This window comes from Symphalangus syndactylus, chromosome 4, assembly GCF_028878055.3.
Source record: "Symphalangus syndactylus isolate Jambi chromosome 4, NHGRI_mSymSyn1-v2.1_pri, whole genome shotgun sequence".
In the NCBI taxonomy this organism is placed as follows: Eukaryota; Metazoa; Chordata; class Mammalia; order Primates; family Hylobatidae; genus Symphalangus; species Symphalangus syndactylus.
In genome coordinates this window covers 113,132,574-113,151,472 of record NC_072426.2, presented here as the reverse complement: position 1 = coordinate 113,151,472, position 18,899 = coordinate 113,132,574, and positions in this window count along the sequence as shown.

The following is an 18,899-nucleotide window of genomic DNA, read 5'->3' as shown; positions in this document are numbered from 1 at the left end:
CCAGCCTGGGTGACAGAGCTTGCTCTGTCAAGCTCTGTCTCCATCTCAAAAAAAAAAAAAAAGGTTTTTCCTCAAACCAATTGCAACCCCCCAAATTATTCCCTGGTGTCACCCTCTCTGTTCACTTGCTACCCTTCCAAAAATGAGAGCACATCATCCAGGTTTCTGCTGAGCACTACAGCAGGGCTGTCCTCACTGCCATCAGGCCAGGTAGCAGAAAGAGACAGAAAATACACCTCTTTCCCAGGAACTATCACAGTGATCACGATTATCAATGACCACTTAACTCTCCATGTACCCAGAGTTCATTACATTATCTTGCTAGAAGTCCTGACTAGTTGAAGAATCTTGTAACTACACAGCAGTCTTTCTGTGTTTTGTTTTGTTTTGAGAAACTGAGGCTGTTTTACTCTATCACCCTGGCTGGAGTGCAGTGACGTGATCATGGCTCACTGCAGCCTCAACTTCCAGGGCTCAAGCAACCCTCCCACCTCAGTCTCCTGAGTAGCTGGGTTTAATAGTAGCTTTAACACAGTAAGTTTTTAAGCAAAGCCTAGATAAATGCAATTTGAAATTATGCTCCATTTTGCTTCATGTTGCAAAAAATTAGGAAATTTTAGTCATCCTACAGAATATTTTCTCCCATTTCAGTAACTGCAGCATTTTGCTTTGTAGCCCTGAGTGTGAAGAACCGAGCTAAAGAGGGCAAAGGCATTTTATTCCCATTGAGGAGACTTTGCCCTGGACCAGACAGGGCAAAGGGTTACAGCTGAATGCCAGCTACCTTCCAGCAGAAACTGCCCACTACCCAGCACCAGTAATGACATATCAAGGCTCAAAGATAAAGACAGAAAAAGAGAAGAAAGGCAAGGAAAATAAAGATCAGTTGCCAATGTAATGTAGAAAAAAAGAGTACGAGGTTTAAGCTCCTATCTCTGTGTCATGGTGGACAAGTTGCTAAACTTCCTGGACATGTGTTTTCAAAGGGAAATAATGATACTGACCTTGCAGGGTTCCTCTGATGAATAAATGAAGTCATGTGAAGGAAGCAAATAGCACAGAACCCGGCATGATGCTGGCTGTCCACAGGTGTCACCACCCTGCCCATTCTCTCTGCCATCCCGATGCCCTCCAACCCTGGGTGGAAGCAGAAGAGACTAGGCCTATTTGTTGCAAAGGCCATATTACAAAGCAACAGATGATTTTAGAATGCCATTAGAATTTCTGAGACAGCACGGATTTCCCAGAAGAATAGAAACAGAGCATTTGAATTGCTTCAAAATGGCTTTTGACAGTAATAGACGGTCTCAACCTGAGTTGTCTTAAGTTTGCATAAGGCTTAGGAGAGGATAAAATAAAGCAGGATCTAGAGATTGGTGAGGAGAAATAGAAGTCCCCACTCTTGACAGCTCTCAGCACATGCAGCCCTCCCCACACACACAAAGTCACACACACACACACACACATCCAGATTCACACACATTCCTACGCACGCACACCCACACTCATAAAACCCTCACGCACACACGCAAACTTGTGCACTCACACATTCACATTCATATACTCCCACCACACATTCAAAACACACACTCATACACTTACATACTCTACAAAAACTTATGTTCCAAAAGGAGATTTGTAAGCTGAATGTTTAGACCTCAGAACACATATTTTCACAAAAATAATATTATGGCCAGGAGCAGTGGCTCACGCCTCTAATCCCAACTCTTTGGGAGGCCGAGGTGGGCGGATCACTTGAGGTCAGGAGTTCAGGACCAGCCTGGCCAACATGGTGAAATCCTGTCTCTACTAAAAATAGAAAAATTAGCCAGGCATGGTGTCGCGTGCCTGTAGTCCCAGCTACTCTACTCAGGAGGCTGAGACAGGAGAATCACTTGAACCCAGGAAGCGGAGGTTGCAGTGAGCTGTGATCGTGCCACTGCACTGCAGCCTGGACGACAGAGCCAGACTCCATCTCAAAAAAAATAATAATAATAATAATATAAATGGTAGCCATGTTTCCAGGTTACCACCCATGAAACAAAACTTTCTATTCTTTTTTTTTGCTTTTGTGTTTTAAACCAAATTTGAACCCATAAATTAGGTAACATACTGCATATTGGAAATTAAACAACAACAAAAAGAACTAATACTATTGGTTTGCCTTTTTCATGGAATCATTACAAATTTTTTAAACTGAATAGTACTTTGTATTAGATGCTTTAAAACAGGGTCAACTGGCATGAACATGCGCTGGCTCCTGTAGGCCATGCTCAGAGCTAGACTGTTGAACTTGCTGGGATAGAGCAGCAAGAGACGGGACAGGCTGGAGCCCAGAGGGCTGAGGTGCTCTGGATGAGCCCAGGGCTGCTGAGAAGGCCTCACTCTGATGGGGGCCTCTCATGCCCACCCTGCCAGCTCCCAAATCCAGTCAACAGAAGGCACTATACTAGGCCCTATGCCAACCACCGGACAGAATTATCTCAACTAATCTGCATAGTCAAACAGTAAAGTGCATATATTATTCCCATTCTTCAGATGGAGAAACTGAGACTGAGAGGTTAGTGACTGGCCCAGAGTCAGTACAACCCAGTCCTGCTGCCCCAGAGCCTTTACTCTTAACTTTGGCTGCATATTGGAATCATGTGAGGAGGGGTCATTAAAAATTACAGAACTTCAGATTTAATTAGCTCAGGTTCAGCCTAAACACCTGAACCTTTTAAAGCTTCCCAGATAATCCTAATGCACAGCCAGGTGGAGAACCACTGTCTTAACCAATGTTTCTCAGCATAGCCCATACCACCGCTACCACACCGGAGGTGACAGAAACATGCAGATGTCTGGGCCTCATCCACAATCCATTATGACACGCCAGCAAAGCACACATGGTCTCATGTAACTTGCACAAAACTCCCAGGAGGCTGTAAATTATTCCCATTTTATAGATAAGGAAACTGAAACTGGGATCTAGAAAGCTTCAGGAGCTTGACTAATCATTTCACTGCATCCTAAAGAAGGAAGATGGGGCAGGGCTGTTGAGGGGGTGAATAATCTGGTAGGCGCCCAAAGTGAGCATCAGTGGTGCCAGGATAGAGGAGAAAGGGGTGTGGAAGGTTCTGCAATGGCAGAAGGGAAGAGGTGAGGCTGGGAGAGATGGGACCTGTAGGCCTCAGGGGTGCTGCCCAGGAGAAATGCTGGTTTCCACTGGAGGAGTTTACAGGATGCCTGGGTGGAAGAGAGAAGGACAGACAGACATGGGAGGGAAATCTGAGGCTGAGATGGGACAACAGGCTCGGAGGCACCAGCAGAGGTAAGTGTGGCTGGAGCCGAGTCTCAGCTGATTGGGCCCAGTACATCCCCGCCCACTGGCTTTGAAGTGCATGGAGACTGGTGATTCTCACATTAGAATCACCAAGGGCGTTTTTGAAATAAACACTGATTTAACTGAAAAATCTCCAGGACTACCAACTACTGCCTCAGAGAACTTACTGAGATTTCTATGCACCAGAGGAGAGTTTACTCTCTTGAAACCTACAGCATAGCATATGATTGGGCTACTTAAAGAAAAAAAGGGGTACTGTGGCTTCACTTATGTCTCTCTGGGGCTTGTTAAGGCAAAAGAAAAAGGGCAAGCTACCCCTTTTTTGATGAGAAAACACAAAAGGTTGGTGGATTAAGAACAAACAGTTAAAAGCAGCTCTTATTCACTTTGAAATATGGTGCTAAACCTGCATCTGGGCTGACACACCAAACAACAGTCATTTCAACACAGCACAATCCTGTTAGAACATGACTCACAAAAACACCGATGTGTCTAGATCGGAGGCCAAGTCACGTCCTGCACAAAAAGAAATGAAACACAACAAAACAAGAAACCTACTGGCCCCAAACAGGAAAGCCCTCCTGTGCGTGCAGGCCTGTGACTGCATCCTTCAGCTACCTTAGCAACATGATAAAGAATTTTGAAAACTGCTTGCCTGGTTCGTTCTTTCTTTCTTTCTTTCTTTCTTTTTCTTCCTCTTCCTCTTCCTCTTTCACTTCTTCCTTTTCTTTCTCCCCCTCTCCCTCCCCTCCTTCTCCTCCCCTTCCTCTCCCTCCCTTCTCCTCCTTCTCTTCCTCCTCCTCCTTCTTCTTTCTTTCTTCTTCTTTCTTCTTGTTTTTCCCTCGTTCTTCTTTCTTTTCTTCTTCCCTTCTTCTTGCCCTTAGAGTGTGCCTGGTTCTCACCTTTGCTTCTGGGACTTGGGCAGGATGATGTCCTCGGAATTTCAGTCTCTGGCCATTCCCAGACAAACCTGTCTGGGACAGGAATTCCAGACAAAACAGCTTATCCGCCCTTCCACGCCCCCTCCTGCATAAGCCTATTTCTCATTCTCTTCTCAGAGGTCCCACTGGCTGGTCATCTAATTTCATCCCTAATTTGCAGTAGAAGGATTCTAACAGCCACACATTCAGAGCTGGGAGCTGCAGTTTAAGGTGTTCTATCAAAATAACATATTTTGTGGAACCGCTAGGGGGAGTCAATCCAGGGCTGCCAGACCTACCGGGATAACACCACCAGAGGCAGCTCAGCTTCCAGGCAAGCCACCCTCTGAGGTCCCTGTGATAGCTTACTCCTCCAGGTTTCCAGAAGTCCCTACAGATGCACATCAGCGAAAATGGAACAAGTCAGTTAACAAAAACTGCCAAAATCATGCCTAAATAATGTCCTATAAAAATTCAGTTTTTCAGAGATTAACACATTGACCATTTCCAGCAAGCGACCTGTAACAGTCAATTGCTCAAAACCCACAGGTGCTCAAATGTAAAAATACCAGGATTTAATCCTTAGTCCTGATTCACTCAGAGCTAGACAGAAGCCAAACACATACGCTGCCCCAGAGACGTACATTCCATGGAGAAGGGTCAGAAAAGGACACTGTAGGTTTGGCGTCCCTGTGGCAACCTGTGAGGGGATAGAGGAGAGGTGAGAAAAGACACAAGGTTTCCACCTGGTGGTGGGGAAATCCCTAGCCAAGGGGATGCCCGTTTTTTGATCAATATTCTGAGGAATTGGATACCACACCTTGGACTTCGATTTGATACCTTGATGTACCTCCAGCTTTTAAAGTGGCTTGGCAAAAAAAAAAAAAAACAAAAAACAACTTTGCATAAATTCTTTGGAAAGGAGTGGGTCAGAGAGCTGGGCAGTGTCTGAAGAGTTTCTCATCAGGCAGTTTGGTTGGTAAAACATCCGAGAACTGGGTTTTTATTCATACTGGAATGAGGGTACTGCTTTGCAATGAAAGAGAAAAATCTAAAGCAAGGAAAGGGGGCCAGGTACAGTGGCTCACACCTGTAATCCCAACAACTCAGGAAGCTGAGGCAGGAGGATCGCTTGAGTCCAGGAGTTCTAAGCTGCAGTGAGCTATGACTGCACCACTGCACTCCAGCCTGAGCTGCCATCTCAAAAAAAAAAAAAAAAAAAAAAAGAAAGAAAGAAAAGAAAAGAAAGAAAGAAAGAAAGGAAGAAACCAGAAAATAGGAATGCACATAAGGCCGGGCGTGATGGCTTATGCCTGTAATCCCAGCACTTTGGGAGGCCAAGGCAGGCAGATCACTTGAGGTCAGGAGTTCAAGACCAGCCTGGCTAACATGGCAAAACCCCCATTTCCACTAAAAATACAAAAAATTAGCCAGGTGTGATGGCACGCCCCTATAGTCCCAGCTACTCAGGAGGCTGAGGCAGGAGAATCACTTGAATCTGGGAGGTGGAAGCTGAAGTAAGCTGAGATCGCCCCACTGCACTCCAGCCTGGGAGATGGAGCAAGACTCCATCTCAAAAAAAAAAAAATGTGCATAAGTAGTATTTGCCCATTCACTTATTCATTCATTCATCAAATGCATTGAGTACCTACCACATAGCAAGCTCCATACTAAGTGCTGAGACCCAGGGATAAGCAAGACAGACAACAGCCCTGCTCTTCCAGTATTTACAGCAGAGTGAGGAGGATGTACATTAACAAGTCATAACCAAAGCGAATTAATTCATGATCAATGTGGAGAGTGCTGTGAGAGGTCCCAGCTGCCATGTGAATGTATGTCAGGGGGCCTAACCTAGTCTGGGAGGCAAGAAGAGCCTTCACAAAAGCGACATTTTGGCTGAGGACTGATCCTAAAGTGTTAGCTAGATGAATGGTGCACAGGTGTGTGTGTGTCCGAGGGTGGACTGGAAGGAGAAAGGGGAGTATTCCAGGCTGAGAAAGAACAGTAAAAGGCTTGCAGAGGGAAAGGCTATGGCATCGTCAAAGAATCCTGAATGAAGTCCAGTGTGGCTGTTGCTTAGAGACCTGGAAGAGAGTAGTGTCTGCTGTGCCAGGGTTGGCCCACATAGGGTCGTGTTAAGTATGCTTACTTCATACCGGCTGTTCTCAACCTGGGATGATTTTGTCCTCAGGGGACATTGGGTGATGCCTGTAGACATTTTACTTATTACAGCTGGGGAGTGAGGTGCTACTGGCACCTAGTGGGTAGAGTCCATGGATGCTGCTAAATATCTTACGTTGCACAGGGCAGCCCCCACAGCAAAGAGTTGCCCCGCTCACAATGTCAGTAGTGCTGAGGTTGAGAGACCCTGTTTACAAGGAGGATGTGAAGCCTGTCATGGGTTTTAAGCTGGAAGGTTTTGTGATGAGATTTGTTTCAAAAAGATCACTCTGACAGCAGTATGGAATGATGGGGCAGTCTCACTCGTGTAGATATGAATGGATCTGTTAGGAAAGCATATTATGGTCTAGGCAAGAGAAGATGTTGGCCTGGCCTAGGGAAATGTCAGCATGGATGGGGAAAGAGATTTAAAAGAACAAATCAATTGCATTTCAGGGCAGATGGGTTGTAGAGGGTCCCTTAGCCCATGCTTTCTAGACAAGGCTGGAATGCTGAGGCTTTATTTGGCAGGTGCAGTATCAGGGCAGCAAAAGTGATGGGAGAGCCAAGTATGGCAGATTGGCCAGAAGCAGAGCATGTCCAGGTGGGGCGCTGCTTCAGATGCCCTGTGATGAGATGTAGCCAGTCACTGCGCAGGCACCCCAGCCAGCCCTCAGGGGATCTCTGGACAGGCTGAGTGGAGAAACTGCACCTCGGCACAATCCACTGAAGGGAGGAAAGGAGAGAGAACTTATTTTCTTTTATTATATATATATTTTTAACGTTTATTTTAAGTTCGGGAGTACATATGCAGGTTTGTTACATACATAATAAATGTGTGTCATGGGGTTGGTTGTGCAGATTATTTCATTACCCAAGTATTAAGCCTAGTACCCATTCGTTATTTTTCCTGATCCTCTCCCTCCTCCCACCCTCCACCCTCCAAAAGGACCTGGTGTGTGTGTTCCCTCCATGTGTCCATGTGTTCTCAGGACTTTATCTTCTATACCTCATCTCCCAATGGGGCAGTTTCCCCCATGGCAGTTTTTAAACAGAACTGCAAATTCTTTGCCATTTCTCCCGTCGTGAGGTGGGGACACGCAGCAGGAGTGATGCTGTGCAGCTTCTGCTTTGTTCACTGGGGCCCTCATGCTTGGAGCTCTCGGCTGCCATGAGAGAAATCAGCTACCCGAAGGGCACCATGTGAGCCCACGTGTAAGGGCTCTGGGTGACAGCTCCAGCTACGGCCCCAGCACACAGCCCTACCTGCGTGGATATACGTTCATATGATTCTAGCCCACAGCTGTGGGGGCACTCCCAGCCATTGTGTCCTCAGCTGAGGCCTCAGACATTGAAGAGCAGAGACATGCCAGTCCTACTGTGCCCTACTGACCCACATAATTCATTAAAGCCTAATTAAATGGTTGTTATAAGCCCCTAAACTTTGGGGTACTTTGTCACACCTGAGTAGTCACCAGAACAACCTCATTGCAAGGTAACAACTCAGCTTCCCAGGGTGCATCATTTGGCTCCAGTGATACCACCCCATGCCCTGCAAGTGTGGCACTTCAGACAGGAGCCAGGGACACCAGGAGTATGGCTGGTGGCCCTTTGGTGGCAGGATTGCAGAGGCCCCACAGGAAGTCAGCCGGCCACAGCAGAGCCAAGGTAGAGTGCATGGCTGAGAATTCAGGAGAGAGGATGAGCTCCAGAAAATTGGGCGCTGCACTGGACGTGCCTGATAAAGGAAAGAGAGAGAGAAAAGAGGAGTTAAGGATTTCCACATTTCTGGTTTCTGAACAACTAGATACATTAATGATGGGGCAATTTACTGCCACAGAATTTAGACCAAAGGAGGGGGCTAGGATTGAAGTGCCTGTGAGTCCATTAGAAATGACAAGAAGTGGGAGCCCAGGTCACCAAAGATGGTCAAGATCATTGATCTTGAGACCACAGGGCCCCAAGAAGGCTTAAGGGTCTGTCCCTGATTCTTGTTTCCTGTGTGAGAAATATTTTGCAGGTGTCAGGCTGGGACTCTTGACCAGCTGAATTACGTATTTCCAGAACAGGATGTTAAAGAAGACAGAAGCGACCCCAGGAAAAAGCGTGGCTTCCACAAGAGCTGCCATATACAAACACACATGCCCTACAACGCTGGCAGGAGAGATATCATCAGATTTATTTATTTATTTATTTATTTATTTATTTATTATTTGAGACAGGGCCTTGCTCCATTGCCCAGACTGGAGTGCAGTGGTAAGATCCCTCTTGGCCCATCAGATATACTTTTTAAAAACACTGGGAAGGGAAGGCTGGGCGTAGTGGCTCGCGCCTGTAATCCCAGCACTTTGGGAGACCGAGGCGTGTAGATCACAAGGTCAGGAGTTCAAGACCAGCCTGGCCAATATGGTGAAACCCCGTCTGTACTAAAAATAAAAAAATTAGCTGGGCATGGTGGCGGGCACCTGTAGTCTCAGCTACTCAGGAGGCTGAGGCAGGAGAATCGCTTGAACCCAGGAGACGGAGGTTGCAGTGAGCTGACAGTGTACCACTGCACTCCAGCATGGGCGACAGACCAAGATTCTGTCTTAAAAAACAAAATAAAACAAAACAAAAAACTGGGAGGGGAAAATACTTTTTAATTTTCTAATATGTTAGAACCCTTTCTCAATGTGTAACTCTCCTCATTCTTCTCCCTCTCATCTTTAACCAAAATTGCAAATGTTCTACATGTGCATCATGTTAGTCTATCCTGTGTTATTTAGATAATTGGTGCCTTTGACTTACATTCTTGTAAATGTTGCTTTAGTTCATAAACTCATAATATTCCCAGACCTGAAGCCTGTCTTAAAATTGATAATGTAAATCGTCTAGGCCTGGATGCCTAAAGTGATGGGGAGCTCACCACCTCCTGTTTCTGATCATAGGTAGGTGAGATTCCTTCTGCAGCAAGAAGTCAGGGGCAGGCCTGTGACACTAGCTCTGATTCCTGCAAATGACCAAACAAGGGGCAGGGCCTGGTAGTCTCCCGGTCCCAGCTGAGGCTCCCATGACCTGCACCCTCCTGCCCTCCCAACTCTCAGGTTCTCCCAACAGCCCTCCCCCAGCTAATTTCATAAAAGGCAGTGCCTATAGCACTAAAAACTTTTGATCTGTCACAAAATCATGGGAAGAGAAAGAAATACAAGAAAAGAGAAAGAAGGGAAAGAGGGGTGAATCATTAACAAAGGCACCACATCCCCGATACTGTACTGTTTTGGGTGCTTTTTTCTCAATGAATTCTCACAAAATCCTGTTGGTATTAGTGATCCATATTTCTTACATAAAGAAACTGAGTCGCAAAGAGGTTATTACTTAACTTGCCCAAGATCGTACAGCTAATAAGATGCAGAGATAGAGTCCACTTTTGACTCCAGTCCAGTGCTCTTTGCACTATTGCTTTCTTCCCAAGAGTCATTGTATCCACTCCTCTTAAAGAAAGGAAGGCGTTAAGTTTGGGATAGACGTAGCTGTGTATGCACAAGAACCACTGTACCTCTCCCTGAACGCCACCAGATGGCGCAGTGGAAGGCTAAAATCCTGTTGCTTTTTATCAGTTCACTTGGCGAGACAGGCGTGGGGGAGGCCAGCTGCAGGGAGAATGTCAAAACAGAGTTCTATTTAGGAAAATGAAGCCTTCTGCCTGCCCCGTCTCCCACCGGGATCCTTGGATGGCTCTCGGCAGACTATAAATGAATTCGCTTCTTTCTTCCTTTCCCATCCTACTGCTAACCCACATCTCTGATTCTATTTTCTCTCCATCTCTGACACAAGGGCACTAGTTCCACCCACATCAGAGAATAGTGTGTCCTGAAGACAGAGAGGAGCAGGCAAGCTGGGTGGTGGGGAGAATCAAGGCCTGCAGTTTCTTGTAGCAACTGGAGGGGCATTTCCCAGACATCCCTTCCTGCCTGCTTACCCAACACACACACACACCGTAACACAGACATGCACAACACACACATCTCATAACACCATAACATGCACATATCATAACATACACACACACATGAACGTGCACACAACACACATGTGCTAATCTAAGGGCCCTGTCTTAGCCTGATGTGGCTGCCATAATGAAGTACTACACACTATGTGGCTTAAATCGGCTTGAGGGAGACCAGCTGCAGGGAGAACGTCAAAAAAGAATTCTATTTAGGAAAATGAAGCCTTCTATTTTCTCAGAGATCTATTTTCTCACAGTTCTGGAAGCTGTTAAGTCCAAGATCAAGGTGTGGGCAGGTTTTGTTTCTTCCGATACCTCTCTCCTGAGCTTGCAGATAGCTGCCTTCTCACTGTGTCCTCACAGGTTCTTTTCTTTGTGCACCCTGATGTCTCTCTGTGTGTCCTAATCTCCTTTTTGGACACCAGTCAGATTGCATTAGAGCCCATCCTACAGCCTTATTTTAACTTCATCACCACCAACCCACCCCCCCCTTTTTTTTTTTAACTTTAAAGACAGGGCATCACTCTGTTGCCCAGGCTGGAGTGCAGTGGTGTGAACATGGCTCACTGCAGACTCAACCTCCCAGGCTCAAGTGATCCTCTCACCTCAGCCTCCGGAGTTGCTGCGATTACAGGTGTGTGCCACCACGCCCACCTAATTTTTTAATTTTTTCTAGAGACGGGGGTCTCCCTATGTTGCCCAGGCTGACCTCGAACTCTTGGCCTAGAGCAATCCTCTCACCTCAGCCTCCCAAAGTGCTGGGATTTCAGGCATGAGTCACTGCACCCAGCCTATCACCTGGCCTATCACGTGGCCTGTCTCCAAAAACAGTCATATTCTGCGGTACTGGGAGCTAGGGCTTCAGCATATGACTTTGGAAGTGGGAGGATACAACTCAGTCCATAACAGGACCTAATCGCTTATTTTATTTTATTTTAATTCTGAGTAGTGGGTGCAACTTTGTGCTTAATAAAGATGTTTGACCCCTAGAGGTCACAGGAGAAGTCCTAGGTTACAATATGCTCACTAACAAATGAACCTCATCATTTGTGTGACACTAAGGGTAAATATGGCTGAAATGATCCAAGTAATTTTAAGATGAATCCTCCCTCCCAGGAGCCTCACTTGGTTACCTGGATAGATCTGGTTTGGAGGTCTCTATTGATGACCAGAACATCACCAGTGTCCACCTCTTTGTGAAAAGCAGTCCTTTTGCTGTTCACTCTCCTTCAAATGTCCTCCAAAGCAGACCATTCCTGGAGTTCATAGAACTCCCTCATTCTCTGAGATTTTTCTAACCTGGAAGATGGTGCTGAGAAGGCTTCCTAGATCTACCTGATATAACCTGGGTAACTGTAGAGGTAGCAGAGTTGTCTTCAGGTTGAAAGTTTAGAGCAGAGGGTCTGCTCAACCCAGAAGTGTCCCAGGCCAGGCTACATGGTGCCTTGTTTAGAAGAAAGTCATATAAAATTAAGAAACCCCAAAGAATGAGGATCACTTGAGGCCAGGAGTTTGTGACCAGCCTGGCCAACATAGACAGTCCACGTTCTATAAAAAAAAAAAAAAAAAAATTTGTAACTAGCCAGACGTGGTGGCAGACAACTGCAGTCCCAGCTACTTGGGAGGATGAGGCAGGAGGATCACTTGAGCCCAGAAGTTGGAGGCTGCAGTGAGCTGTGATTGCACCACTGCACTTTGCCAGGATAACAGAGCCAGATCCTGTCTCTAAAAGAAAAGAAATCCCAAAGAATTTGTCTCCTCCCAGAGGGAAAATTATATATATATAATTTTCTGCCTGACGAGGCCAATAAGGCCTGGGGTCTGGGATCAGGGTTTTCTCAAAGCTGGGCGGTGATCATAAGGTCACTTTGATACCTATGGACCTCCAACACCTGCTATTCCCAAAAACCACTCTGCTATCCCCTCAGATGGCAAACTAGCACTGTCTGCTGACCTAAGTAATTCTCAACCCACTCCCCATTTGGCCCTCTCAAGGGGGCAGCTTGCCTTATTTAAGACATACAATTTTTGTACTTGAATAAAGTTAAAGTTACACGAAGCTGAAATGGAGCCACAACTAAGTGCAGGCAATAATTGTGAGTCCAGCCTCCTACAGTTAAGAGTTGCGCTCCTTTGGCTGGGCGCAGTGGCTCACGCCTGTAATCCCAGCACTTTGGGAGGCCAAGGCGGGTGGATCATGAGGTCAGGAGATCGAGACCATCCTGGCTAACATGGTGAAACCCCATCTCTACTAAAAATACAAAAAATTAGCCTGGTGTGGTGGCAGGCACCTATAGTCCCAGCTACTCAGGAGGCTGAGGCAGGAGAATCTCTTGAATGAGGGAGGCGGAGGAGGTTGCAGTGAGCTGAAATGGCGCCACTGCACTCCAGCCTGGCAGAGCGAGACTCCATCTCAAAAAAAAAAAAAAAAGAGTTGCTCTCCTTTGGGGACAGTGAGAGACAAGTAGCAGGGGCCACTTCCCTGAATGCTCTCCTTCGTGGTGGGAATTTGTCTGACCTGTTTAGAAGTTCTACTCCATGAGGGTTTTTTTTTGGGTTGTTGTTTGTTTTTGTTTTTGTTTTTGAGATGGAGTCTTGCTATGTTACCCAGGCTAGAGTGCAGTGGCGTGATCTCAACTCACTGAAACCTTTGCCTCCTGGGTTCAATTGATTCTCCTGCCTCAGCCTCCCGAGTAGCTAGGATTACAGGCACATGCCACCATGCCTGGCTAATTTTTGTATTTTTAGTAGAGACAGGGTTTCACCATGTTGGTCAAGCTCATCTCGAACTCCTGACCTCAGGCGATCTGCCTGTTTCGGCCTCCCAAAGTGCTGGGATTACAGGCATGAGCCACCACACCCAGCCTACTCCATGAGGTTTTGATTAAACAGTTCAAAATTTATACTCAGGAAGACCTTGTTTTATTGTGCTTAGCCTCATTGCACTTTGCAAATATTGTATTGGTTTGTGGCAACCCTGTGTTGAGCAAGTCTATCTGTGTCATTTATCCAACAGTGCATGCTCACTTTGGGTCTCTGTGTCAGCATTTTTCAGCAATAAGGTATTTTTTAATTAAGGTATGTACATTGTTTCTCCAGTGCAATGCTATTGTACACAATAGACTACAGTATAGTTACTTTTACATGTACTGGAAAACCAATAAATTTTTGTGATTCAACCCACTCACTTTTTATGATATTTGCTTTATTGAGATAATCTGGAACCAAACCCACAATATCTCCAAAGTATTGCCAATAACGAAGCACTACATCACATCAGGCCCCATGCTAGGTGCTGGAAATACAAAGGTAATAGTCTGCTGGAGGAGACAGGGATCTAATTAAATTTATGTATTTATGTATTTATTTGAGACCAAGTCTTGCTCTGTTGCCCAGGCTGGAGTACAATGGTGTGATCTCAGCTCACTGCAACCTCCGCCTCCCAGATTCAAGCAATTTTCCTGCCTCAGCCTCCCGAGTACCTGGGATTACAGGCGTGTGCCACCATGCCTGGCTAATTTTTGTATTTTTGATAGAGACAAGGTTTCCCCATGTTGACCAGGCTGGTCTCGAACTCCTGACCTCTGGTGATCTGCCCATCTCGGCCTCTCAAAGTGCTGGGATTACAAGTGTGAGCCACTGCACCTGGCCATCTAATTAAATTTAATACAGTAAGGCATGTGCAATAATAAAAGTTTGTGTAGGGTACAAAACAAGCCAAAAGAGGAAAGAGCTAATCCTTCATGGGAAGGTCAGAGTGGGCTTTACAGTGGAGGTGACCCATGGACAAGGGTATTTGAAGGATGAGTAAGAGTTCACCACACAAGGAAGGGTGGAACAGAGAAAGCTCCACTCAGAAAGTGCACAAGGCATGGAACAAAAGCAGAGCGATGCGAGACAGTGTGTCTCCGGAACTGCAAGCATTTTGGAAAGGTGGAAGCAGAAGTGTGTGTGAAGGAGGAATGTAGGATGAGCTGAGGGGGTAGGAGACAGATCATCTAAAAGAGCCTCAGGTAAGCTCATGCAAAGAGTTTGAACATTCTTCCGAAAGTCTTTATATGATTTGAAGCAGGCTTGTGGCCTAGTCAGGTGGACATATGAGAACAGCCTGGGGGAGGAAGGATGGTGGCTACTGCAGTCGTCCTAGTGAGATCACATAAGGCCAGTGGCAATGAGCATGAAAAGAAGAGGATGCAATCACCAAATATCTGGGAGGGGTTTAGTGTGTGTGGGAGAGAGAGGGATTTAGATATGATTTCATACTTTTTTCTAGAGTGGCTGGGATGGTGGTGCCAGAGGTGGAGAATGTTAGAAGGGAGTCGATTTGGAATGAGAAGGTGAGAATTGTCTTCAGTATGCCATGTTTGCCAGTCAAGTGGGAATGTCAATAGGCCTCTGAATATATGGGTGGTCTAGAGCTTGAGGAAACATCAGAATTGGCAGAAGAGATGCAGGCATCATCAACATATAAGCATTTAAACCACCTATGACGATGAAATATCCCAGGAAGTATGAATGAGAAGAGAGAGCAGAGGTTGGAACTATGAGAGGCAACAAAACATAATGGCTCAGCCCATAGGATGGGAGGAAATATTTGCAAATTTTGTGTCTGATAAGAGAATAATATCCAGAATATGGCCAGGTGCAGTGGTGGCTCACACCTGTAACCCCAGCACTTTGGGAGGCCAAGGCGAGAGGATCACTTGAGCCCAGAAGTTCAAGAGCAGCCTGGGCAACATGGTAAAATCCCGTTTCTACAAAAATTACAAAGCATAGCTGAGCGTGGTGGTGCATGCTTGTAGTCCCAGCTACTTGGGATGCTGAGGTAGGAGGATTGCTTGAGGCTGCGGTGAGCCATGACAGCACCGCTGCACTCCAGCTTCCCCCTGCCTAAAAAAAACAAACCGAGATTATATAATGAACACTTACAATTCAACAATATAAAAGCGAACATCTCAATTCAAAAACGGGCAAAGAACGTAAATATACATTTCTCCAAAGATACGCAAATGGCCGTCTTGGTCTATTCAGGCTCCTACAACAAAATATCATAGACTAAGCAGTTTCTTAAAAATGAAAATTTGCTTCTCAAGTTCTGGAGGCTGGGAAGTCCCAGATCAAGGTGCTGGCAGATTTGATGTGTGAGGAAGGCTGTCTTCCGGTTCATAGAAGACTAATTTATTCCTAAAGGCCCAACTTCTTAATACTGTCACATTGGCAATTAGGTTTCAACATAAAAATTTGGGGGGTGGGGGACACAAATATTCAGACATGGCAACATGAAAAGATGCTCAACATGACTAGTCATTAGGGAAATACAAATCAAAGCCACAATGAGATGCCATTTTACACTTGCTGGGATAGCTATAGTATTAAAAATGGAAAATAGGTGTTGGTGAGGATATGGAGAAATTGGAACCATCATACATTGCTGATAGGAATAAACAAATCATGCAGCTGCTATGAAGAACAGTTTGGTTGTTCCTGAAAAAGCTAAGCACAGAATTATGATATGAGTCAGTGATGCCACTCCTAGGTGGGTACACAAAGGGATTGAAAGCAGGAACTCAGATACTTGTATGCCAACATTCATAACTGCATGATTCACAAAAGCCTAAAGGTAGAAACAATCTGTCTCCATCAAGAGACGAATGGTAAAACAGGCCGGGCGCGGTGGCTCATGCCTGTAATCTCAGTTCTTTGGGAGGCGAGGTGAGCGGATCACCTGAGGTCAGGAGCTCAAGACGAGCATGGCCAACATGACGAAACCCCATCTCTACAAAAAACAAAAACAAAAATTAGCTGGATGTAGTGGCACTCACCTGTGGTCCCAGCTACTCAGGAGGCTGAGGCACAACAATCACTTGAACCTAGGAGGCTGAGGTTGCAGTGAGCCGAGATCGTGCCACTGCACTCCAGCCTGGGTGACAACAAGACTCCATCTCCAAAAAAAAAAGATGAATGGAGAAACAAAATGTGTTATATGCATACGGTGAAATATCATTCAGCCATAAAAAGGAATGAAATTCGGACACATGCTACAACACGGACGAACCAGAAAACATCATGCTAAGTGAAATAACCCAGTCATGAAAGCACAAATATTGTATGATTCCACTTATTGGAGGTACCTAGAATAGGCAAATTCATGGGGACAGAAAGAAGATTAAAGGTTGCCAGGAGCTGGAGAGAATGGGGAATGGGGAGCTATTGCTTAATGGTTATAGAGTTTCTGTTTGGGGTGATGAAAAAGTTTTGGAAATAGTGATGATGACTGCACAACATGTGAATGTACTTAATGCTACCGAATTGCACATTTAAAAATGCTTAATGATAGGTTTTATGTTATATACATTTTACCATAATTTTCAAAAATTAATAATATAATAAATATGTAATAACTTAATAATGCAGTATACCAAAAACAATGGAATTGCATACTTTAAATGAGTGAATTGTATGCAATGTATCATATGTAAAGACTGAATGGAAGACCAGGCGCAGTGGCTCACGCTTGTAATCCCAGCACTTTGGGAGGCCAAGGAGAGCGAGACCTCATCTGAGGTCATAAGTTCAAAACCAGCCTGACCAACATGGTGAAATTCCTAAAAATACAAAAATTAGCTGGGCATGGTGGTGCATGCCTATAATCCCAGGTACTCGGGAGGCTGAGGCATGAGAATCACTTGAACACAGGAGGCAGAGATTGCGGTGAACCAAGATCACGCCATTGCACTCCAGCCTGGGTGACAGAGTGAGACCCTGTCTCAAAAACAAACATACAAACAAACAAAAAAGATTGAGTGGAGATTTCTCAAAGAACTAAAAATAGAACTACCATTCTATCCAGCAATTCCACTACTGGGTATGTACCCAAAGGAAAAGAAATTATTATATCAAAAAGATACCTGTACCCATATATTTATCCTAGCACTATTCATGATAGCAAAGATGTGGAATCAACCTAAGTGTCCATCAACAGATGATTGGATAAAGAAAATATGGTATACATACACTTTAGGGTGCCACTCAGCCATAAAAAGAATGAAATCATGTCTTTTGCAGCCACATGGATGGAACTGGAGGCCATTACATTAAGTGACACAAGTCAGACACACACAGACAAATACTGCATGTTCTCATTTGTAAGGGGAAGCTAAATAATGTGTACACACAGACATAGAGAGTGAAATGATAGACAATGGAGACTTGGATGGGTGGGGGATGGGAATGGGGTGGGGGATGGGAAGGTGGTGGAGGATGAAAAGTTACTTACTGGGTACAATGTACGTTATTTGGGTGACAGATAACCTAAAAGCTCCGACTTCACCACTATACAATTTGTGCATGTAACAAAATTACACCTGTACCCCATACATTTATACAAAAATTTTTTAATAAGTAAGATTGACCAGAAGAAGATTTCAATGAAGAAGACAGAGAGGGGCTGGCCCGAGCAGGAGGAGAAAAACCAGAGGACTGTGACACTGAGGAACTGAAGGAAGAGAGTTTCAAGGAGTAAAAGGTCAGCAGGGTCAAGTGCCACAAATGAGAACAAAGCATTCACTGAATATCACCATTGAGAAATTTACTCAAATAGGCATTCAACCCACTTTTATTGAGCATCACAACATGCTAAGCACTGTCCAGGGAACTGGGAATACAAGACAAATGAGTCCAGCAACTTGCACTTTGGTGACAAAGACAGCAACATCTGTGAGCAGAGGTGCCCCCGTCAGTGTCATGCAAGCTGGTTGCACAGGATGCTGAGGAGGAAGAAGGAGAGGCAGCTACACCAGAGAGGAGAGCTCAAGGAGGGCAACTCAGAGCAGGTGACACAAACTGAGTTTTGAAACCTGTAGAGGACAAGGAGGACATTGGTGCTAGCAAGAATAGCACAAACAAAAGCACAGGGGTATAAAATGGCTCCTTGCATTTGAGGAACAGCAGCTAATTCACTGTGGCTGGAGCCAAGGGTGAGTGTGGGAGAATGAGGGAACGGCATTGCCCAGGGAAGGAAGTGTGATAAATGCAGTATGGGCAAGACCAGCAGGGCCTTGGGCTTGGAGTTTGAGGAAGGTGGCAAGACTGCGAGCAGGGAAGCCAGTTAGAAGTTTGTTGCCATAATCCAGCAGAGAAGTAAAGCAGGCATGAGCTAGAGCGGCAGCAATGGGAGCAGAGAGGAGAGAAAGGGCATTGGAGTACATTCTAGGAAAAAAATGTACTGAGGGCTGTTCAAATATATGGGCTGAAACAGAGGGTAGGATTTGGCTTGGATAAGTGGTACAGTGTGGTGCCTTTCATTAAAATGAGAAATACAGAAGAAATGAGTTTGCAGGAAAGATGATGAATTCATATGCTCAGAGACAAGGGGAGCATCTCCCCAAAAATAACTATCAGCAGGAATTCCAGCCCTGAGCCATGTGTGGCTAAGCTAAGTATTTCAGACTGTAAGAGAAAACCAAGTTCCTACCCTCCTGTACTCCCAGCATACCTCAAATCCCTGTTTGCC